Raw genomic sequence first — 8,377 nt, 5'->3', positions numbered from 1 at the left:
TCTTTCTTTCTTTCTTCTTTTTTTTTTTTTTTTTGATTTTCAGGTTTTTAGGCAATGGTTTAATAAATCTTTGTTGAACAGATGCATGAAAGAGGATATATTTAAAATGGAGAAGTATTTCCAAACCAAACCCATCATGGAAAGATTTGAACAAATGGTGAATTAAGAAAATCATAAATCTGACTCTCCTGCTGGTGATATGGATGGGATCTAATTTGCTCCACTGTTCAAAGTGCTTCCATGCAACCAGTTCCATGACACGTTTTCCAAACAATGTTCCAGCATAACGCTACAGCAGAACAGCTTGGCCAAGAAAAATGACCTGTTCATCTGCTCCCTCACGAAGCATGTTTGCCCCCTGCCCCCAGAACCTGAGTCCCAGGCCTTAGCTCTGCTCGCCACGCAGTTGGGGTTGAATGAGTTTTTATCGAATGGTGAACACTATTCCTGTCCAGCCATTAGCTGATTCATAGTCACTTGCTGTTAGAGTGACCTTGAGCAAGTCACTTAGCCTCTTGACATCTCTTACCCATAATATGGGGTCAAAAATGAGGTGCTGAGTATTAAGTGAAATAATGCACATGAAACACGGTGCTGAAAAGCTAGCAATACCTCCCCACCTGCCGCTAGGCCCTTCTTATTTCCCCTTTGTCACGGTGTGACCACTAGAATGGAATTAAAGTTCAGGTATGATCATGTTCTGTAATCTATAAAGTCTTAGGGAGAAGTAAGAGTCAGTAAATTCACTCAGCAAACATTTATTGACCACCTACTATGTGCCGACCCTGGGCTAGGCTAGGGACGCAGACATGGATAGACAGACTCACCCTAACAAGGCCGAAGGCCATGCTGCTGTCTTGACTTCTCCTGCCCTCAAAAGACCCTCAGCACGTTTCCTCTGTCAATTCTATGCCAGGGCTGAGGATAACAATTGCTGATGTGCATCTAGTCCGTTCTGGGTGCCAACAGCAGTGCTGAGAGCTTGTTACACAGATGTTACCTGATTTAATCCTCTTGGTAATCCTCTGAGGCTCCAGAATTCCTGTTCCCCAAGTGAGGGGAAAAAAAAAAAAAAGAGCTCAGAGCACTGAGTGACATTGCAGGTAAATGACTGAGCTGGGCTCTGGAACCAAAGCCTAAGCTTTAAATCATCGTATTCAGTGGTGTTTAATTATCTCATGTTCATTAGAAATTGAGTGGCAAGCACTGCCAGCAGGGTTGCCACGATGTACAACTCCTGGGACATGGACATGGCATTGCCTTTGCTGTCTGAGTGAATCACAGCCCTGGAGAGGCGCAGGGCCCGCCGGCGGGATGGCCCTGGCTGCCTAGGTGAAGGCAAGGGCTGTCCCTGGCAAACCAGTCATCAGAAAAGATAAGCCTGATAGATTGTTATGGAATTTTTTTAAAAAATGAGCTTGGCTTTCTGTTGGTTCAAGCACTCACCCAAGAGTTTATGGTCTGGAATAAAGACATCTATGCTGGAGAGAGATGGAAAACACACGGTCACTCCCTGTAAGACTTGAGGCCACCAATTCCACCTGAGTTCATCAGCTTAGCACTGCTGCCCAGGCAGGGAGCTAGTGTTCCCGAGTGTGCCAACATAAGGAGGAAGCTACGATATCACATGACCTCCTCCTAGTCACAGGGGGCTGCCTGGAGGAGGCATGCTTCTCTGAGAACTACAAGAGCGGAAAAGGGAGGCACTGATGAAGCCAGAAAACTTTTTCAATGTGGAAACGGTAGCTTAAGCACATGGTCACATAAACACCCTGGCAACTGATAGGACAACGGTGATCTGGTATTTAAAAGAAGGAGAATCATCCAGGATTCCTTTATGAAGAGGGGGACTCTCTTTTTTAAGAGGAAGAATGAAAGAGAATTCCTCTCCTATTCTTCAGACGAGCTCCTCACTCCACTTTGCACACACAACCCTCCCTTTATGTTCATTCGTTTCTTTCCTAAGTCAGAGATTCCCAAAGTTTTCCACGAAAGGGACCCTTAGTGTCTCAGTAAACTTCTCAGTGCCCTAAGCCAAAAGAAATACCTCACAGTTAGAGTGCTGAGTAGTTAGGTCCGTACAACCTAATCAGCATTTATGTGCTAACCACCTAGTAGCTGTTCAAAAAAATAATACACATATGGTGAAAGAAAAGTTTCATTCTTAAACCATCACAACTACTTACCAATGAGATGTGTGTGCCTTTTAGGCGCTGCGCAACTTCTCCAACTTTGCAATCACATTGGGTGCCACCACCCTAACTCCCTATTCCACGGTGATTTTTTTCTTAAGATTTTATTTATTTATTCATGAGAGACACAGAGAGAGAGGCAGAGACACAGGCAGAGAGAGAAGCAGGGTCCTTGCAGGGAGCCCAATGTGGAACTCGATCCCAGGACCCCAGGATCACACCCTGAGCCGAAGGCAGACGCTCAACAGCAGAGCCACCCAGGTGTCCCTCCAGTGATTTTCACAAAACTGAGACTATCATACGATCTGAGGTCTTCCATGTGGAGGCCAGATCACAGAGCTGGGAAGAAACTCTCCTGACCTAATATCTGGAGGAAGGAGAGTGCAGGCATTGGTTCAAAGCTTCAATGTTAAGACCGTCAAGGCGATTCTTTTGTCCTTTTCTTCTTGTTTGCAGGATGCCCACTACAGTCTCAAATATCAGAGCCAAGCAGGAAAGAAGGAGGAATTGGTAGTGCCAGCCTCATCTGACACAGCCTTTTAACAAGATAGCAAGAGCTATTTCCAAGACAGCTTCCCACCCCAGAAGATGTCTCCCGGTAGATCTCCTGGACCAGAAACTGTGTCATCTGTCCATCACTGGCTGCAGGGAAGGCTGAGAAAGTCAGCAGTTAGCTGGGTACAAAGTGCTCCAAGTCAGGGCTCAGTAGCAAGGGAGGAGGGGTGGACTTGGGGCGGACAAACAAGATCTGCTGGAGAGCCACGGATACTCATACCACGCACGATCAGTGGGACAGGAATGAATCCCTGCTCCCAGTCACCTCAGGTCTAACCCGGAGACAAAGTGACTTGCTCCAAAACTTTGATGACTACACAAAATGATCAAGAGATATATATTGCTCTAGGAAGCTACTTGACTAGCCTAGGAGGGTCACAGAAAGTTCTAGGAAGCAGCTAACCACACTATTAAAGAAAGGCATTCAATAGGAAGAGGAACAGGAAGCACAGGGGCCCAGGGATGTGAAGGAAAAGATGTTAGAGGACTTGAGTAGCCCACGATCTGGTGCCCGGAGCACAGCAGGGCTGGTGGGAGGACAGAGGATGGCGGGAAATGACACAGAACAGGTTATGGAGTCAGCTAGGCCCCTGCATGCCCCCCGGCTCTGTGGAGAAATGCCCCTTTCACTCTGCGGGTCTGCTAGTGACATGGCCCAACCTTCCACATCCTGCAGGTGGACCTCCACCCAAGCCGAACCAGAGTCCCTTGTTGCAGGGGTGATTGATACGGATGCCGAATAAGACTCCATCCTAAGGACGATGCAAATCCTTGGAGCTGCTAGTAGCTGTATTTTCCTCCTGCAGAGAGAGCTTGCCTGGTAGATGGGCTGGCCTGGGGCCTGGGGTCTGGGGCCTGGGGTCTGGGGCCTGGGGCCTGGGGTCTTGGGGTCTAGGGCCTGGGACCTGGGACCTGGGGCCTGGGACCTGAGGTCTGGGGTCTGGGCCTGGGCCCTGGGGTCTGAGCCCTGGGGTCTGGGGCCTGGGGTCTGGGGTCTGGGGCTTGGGGCCTGGGTCCTGGGTCCTGGGGTCTTGGGGTCTGGGGTCTGGGACCTGGGGTCTGGGCTTGGGACCTGGGGTCTGGGGTCTGGGTCCTGGGGCTTGGGGCCTGGGGCCTGGTGCTTGGGGTCTGGGGTCTGGGGCCTGGGGCCTGGGGCTTTGGGCCTGGGGTCTGGGGCTTAGTGCATGGAGCCTGGGGCCTAGGTCCTGGCGTCTGGGGTCTGGGGCCTGGGGCCTGGGGGGAGAGCCTGGTCAAAGCACTCTAATATCCTGGCTCCCACCAAAAACCAGAAAACCATTGGAGTAACTTAAGCTGCTACCATTTCTGGCTTTGTGTAAGCCAGTTGAAACTAGTTTTTATTAAGCAACTTTGAGTTAGTTCTTATCTCTCGCGCTGGCAAGGTCTTGAGGAGGCCTGTGGTTCCAAGCAGGAGGCTCTCGCCCGTGGGCTCCCACACCCGGCGCAGGCTGGGGTCCGGCCTCAGCCCCGCTCCCGGCCGTCCCCATCTCCGCCTCCCCGCGCCCCCGACCGAGGCCCTGAGTCGGTCAGCTGGCGGGCTGGCACCGCTTCCTGTCCCGCAGACCTGGGCGCCCTTCCTGGGCTGTTATCTGACTCCACTATCGGCAGGTGGCATCCAGGAACACCGGGGACTTCTAGGAAAAACGATGTTCTGCAAGACGAAGGCACGCGGCCCTGTGACCCCGGAGGCCCCGCCCAGGCCTGTGCGCCCCGGAGCCAGCAGCCCCGCTCGACGGGAGCCCGCTCTCCTTGCTGATTGCAAGGAGTCCCACCTGCAGGGGGTCGTGCTGCCTGCTCCCCGGACCAGCCTGGCGAAGTCACCTCCCCTCTCCGAGCGTCCACCTCCTCCGTCCTCTACGTGCATGTTGACCGTGGTTGCTAACACACGTTCAGTGCCTAGGAGGCATCGGGCATGCTAAGCACTGCGCATGGTAGTCACCTCCCTCTGCAAGAACTGGCACATTGTGAGATTTTCATCTGGGTCTGTCATTGTTATTATTATCTGTGATGTCATGGGAACCAACAACTTCAATCTAACTGTTTTTTTTTTTTTTTAAAGATTTTATTTGAGAGAGAGAGAGAGAGCCCGAGCAGGGAGGGGAAGAGGGGGAAAGGGAGAAGCAGGCTTCCCACTGAGCTGGGAGCCCATGTAGGGCTCAATCCCAGGGCCCTGAGATCATAACCTGAGCCAAAGGTAGATGCTTAACTGACTGAGCCACCCAGGTGCCCTTTATCTTTTAATAAATGAGAACACTGACATGGAGAAGCAGTGATTGACGTACCTAAAATCATATGATGTCATCAGTGACAGAGCAAAATCTAGAACTCAAGTCTCATCGAAATTAAGATGTGGCTACCAAAAAGCCACAGAAATCATAGCATATCTAGAAATACGCTATGGGATTATGTGATTTCTATGGAAAAAATTTTTAAGTTATTTTTTTGGGGGGTACAGTATACTTTATTGATGGTACATGACAAGGTAGGGCTCCCCAAGCCCCTCCCCTTCCTCGGGGTCTGGGATGTAAATTGGATGTCAGGGGATTCTCAATGTGTTGGGGGATTAAATTGGGGCAGGTACTCCCCAGCAGCTGAGGGCCTCTCTCTTCCTCTTGTTGTTGCTGGGGCTGGTGGTCCAGGAGGCTCTTACTCTTTGGAGGCCACGTGAACCATGAGGTCCACCACCCAGTTGCTATAGCTGAATTCGTTGTCATACCAGGAAATGAGCTTGATGAAGTGGTCATTGAGGGCAATGTCAGCCCTGGCGTCGAAGGTGGAAGAGTGGGTGTCATAGTTGAAGTCACAGGAGACAACCTGGTCCTCAGTGTAGCCCAGGATGCCCTTGAGGGGGCCCTCCGATGCCTGCTTCACTACTTTCTTGATGTCGTCATATTTGGCAGCTTTCTCCAGGTGGCAGGTTAGATCCACAACTGACACGTTGGGGGTTGGGGCACGGAAGGCCATGCCAGTGAGCTTCCCGTTCAGCTCAGGGATGACCTTGCCCACAGCCTTGGCGGCGCCAGTGGAAGCAGGGATGATGTTCTGGGCAGCCCCTCGGCCATCATGCCACAGCTTCCCAGAGGGGACGTCCACAGTCTTCTGGGTGGCAGTGATGCCATGGGCGGTGGTCATGAGGCCCTCCTCGATGCTGAAGTGGTCATGGATGACTCTGGCTAGAGGAGCCAAGCAGTTGGTGGTGCAGGAGGCATTGCTGACAATCTTGAGGGAGTTGTCATACTTCTCGTGGTTCACGCCCATCACAAACATGGGGGCATCAGCAGAAGGAGCCAAGATGATGACCCTCTTGGCCCTGCCCTTCAGGTGAGCCCCAGTCTTCTCCATGATGGTGAAGACCCCAGTGGACTCCACAACATACTCAGCACCAGCATCACCCCGTTTGATGTTGGTGGGATCTCGCTCCTGGAAGATGGAGATGGACTTCCCGTTGATGACAAGTTTCCCGTTCTCAGCCTTGACCGTGCCGTGGAATTTGCCATGGGTAGAATCATACTGGAGCATGTACACCATGTAGTTGAGATCAATGATCAATGAAGGGGTCATTGATGGTGACAATATCCACTTTTCCAGAGTTAAAAGCAGCCCTGGTGACCAGGCTCCCAATACGGCCAAATCCGTTCACTACAACCGTCACCATCGTGTCTCGGGGACGCGGCTGGCCCTGCACCAGAAGATGCGGCTGTCTGTCAAACGGGGAGGAGCAGAGCGCCAAAATTTAAAATTCTAATGAAAAACATAAAAAGTGATCTGAATAAGTGGAGAATGGAAATATTCAATGCTCTTGAGTGGGCAATTTCACATGATAATGGTAATAATTATTCTCGGGTTAATTCATAAATGAAATGAAGAGACCAGTTGGGCATTTTGAGGAACTTGAAAACTGAATTCTAAAAATGTCTTTGGAGGAAGACAGGTCCACGAATAGCTAAGTTAACTTTAGAAAAAAGAGAGGGGAGAATTGGCTGGAAGTTACTGAGACATTAGAAGGTGGTAGTAATAAAAAGCAGTTGATTTTGGCACAAGAATAGACAAATGGATTGGTGAATCTTCGTAGAACGGAGAGTCAGAGCTATATGTAATCAGACCCTAATATATATATGACACAGGAGCCATTGCAATACTGTAGGGAAAGACCAGATTGTTTAGTGTATGGAATAGAGGAACTTGTTCACTAATTGGAGAGGAAATAGAATAGGATCCCTTTCTTAAGAAGGTTCCAGATGACTTAAAGTTCTAAATGTGAAAGATAAAATATCAGATATTAGAGAAAAAAAGTGAGCCATTTTTATGACCTAGGGGAAGGAAGAGTTTTCGTGAACAAAAATAAGGATCACTTTTCAACAAAGAATATAGGGACAAAGTCACTAGACAGGTGACAGGAAAGATAAAGATTTTTGTGATATCTCAAATTGCAAAGGCAGCAGACAGCAGGCATGATTTCCTGCTACCCAAGCAGAGGAGAGCAGCCCCTGTAAGAAAATGGGAAAAGAAAACCTAATAGATACTTACAAGGAAGAAAGCTTACAAATTAATAGATAAATGAAGAAATGCTCAAAATCATGAATAGTCAGTAAATGCCAGTTAAAGCAATAAGATGTCCCTTTAACCTATTGACTGAAAAATTAGAAAACTATAAAATGCAAGTGTCATGTAGGTGCAGGGATAAAGGATCCCGCATACACTGATGTACACGGACGAGAGTGTATCTGCATTCGTCTGAGTTATTTAATGAAATTTTGAATATGCATGCATCCTGGAGGGCCCAGCAATCCCACTCCTGGGCATAAACCCCAAGAAATTCTTTTTTTTAATTTATTTTTTATTTACATTCAATTTAGTTAACATAGAGTATATTCTTAAGTTTCAGGGGTAGAATTTATTTTTATTTATTTATTTTTTACATTTTTTAAAATCTAAATTCAATTTGCCAACATACAGTATAACACTCAGTGCTTCTTACTGAGCTCTGAGAGGGGTAGGTTTGGTTATTGTTTGTAATTATTCGCTCTTCTTGCCCCATAAAAGGACTTCCACCGACCTCAGCAGGACTTTGAGGAGGATGCTGGGCTTCTCAGCCTGAGGGGGTAGGGCAGGGGGTAGGGATGGGGGTGAGGTCAGGCTTGGCCACATGACTTGCTTTGGCCAGTGGAACAGGAGTGGAAGTTCTAAAAGCCAATCGGTGCAGAAGTTTCCAATGCTGTTGCTTTTTTCCCCTCCATCTCTCTAGCTCTTTTTTTCCTCTGCCAGGGATAGGACTTGTCCCAAATAAAGGCTGTTCCTTGGCTGCTGCGATGAGGATGCATGGAACAGGAAGGAGCCTGTTGCCAGCAGCTGGAACATGTGGCCTGAACAAGAAAGGAGCCTTTGTGGTTGTTAGCCGCTGAAGTCTTCTGTTTTGCTTTTATTATAGCAGCAAAACTAATACAGGGATCTGCGAGCTCATTGTTCACTGCAGTGCTGTTCATGGTGGCAGATAGTAGGGGGGCAGCCTCAGTGTCCATCGCTGATGAAACATGGCACACACGGTGGGCTACTAGCAGTCGTAACATGCAAAAAATTAAGCATTCACAAAAAAATTATGGATGAACTTTAAA

The 8,377-nt window shown here is 48.8% G+C and overlaps 1 pseudogene; it reads right to left on the bottom strand.

Moving 5' to 3' along the window:
- Positions 1 to 5,411: 5,411 nt before the first annotated feature.
- Positions 5,412 to 6,420, bottom strand: LOC129494425 (glyceraldehyde-3-phosphate dehydrogenase-like; annotated as a pseudogene).
- Positions 6,421 to 8,377: the final 1,957 nt, after the last annotated feature.

Source organism: Nyctereutes procyonoides, unplaced genomic scaffold (assembly GCF_905146905.1).
Source record: "Nyctereutes procyonoides isolate TBG_1078 unplaced genomic scaffold, NYPRO_anot_genome, whole genome shotgun sequence".
Classification (NCBI taxonomy): domain Eukaryota; kingdom Metazoa; phylum Chordata; class Mammalia; order Carnivora; family Canidae; genus Nyctereutes; species Nyctereutes procyonoides.
This window is presented reverse-complemented; position numbering and strand designations above follow the sequence as displayed.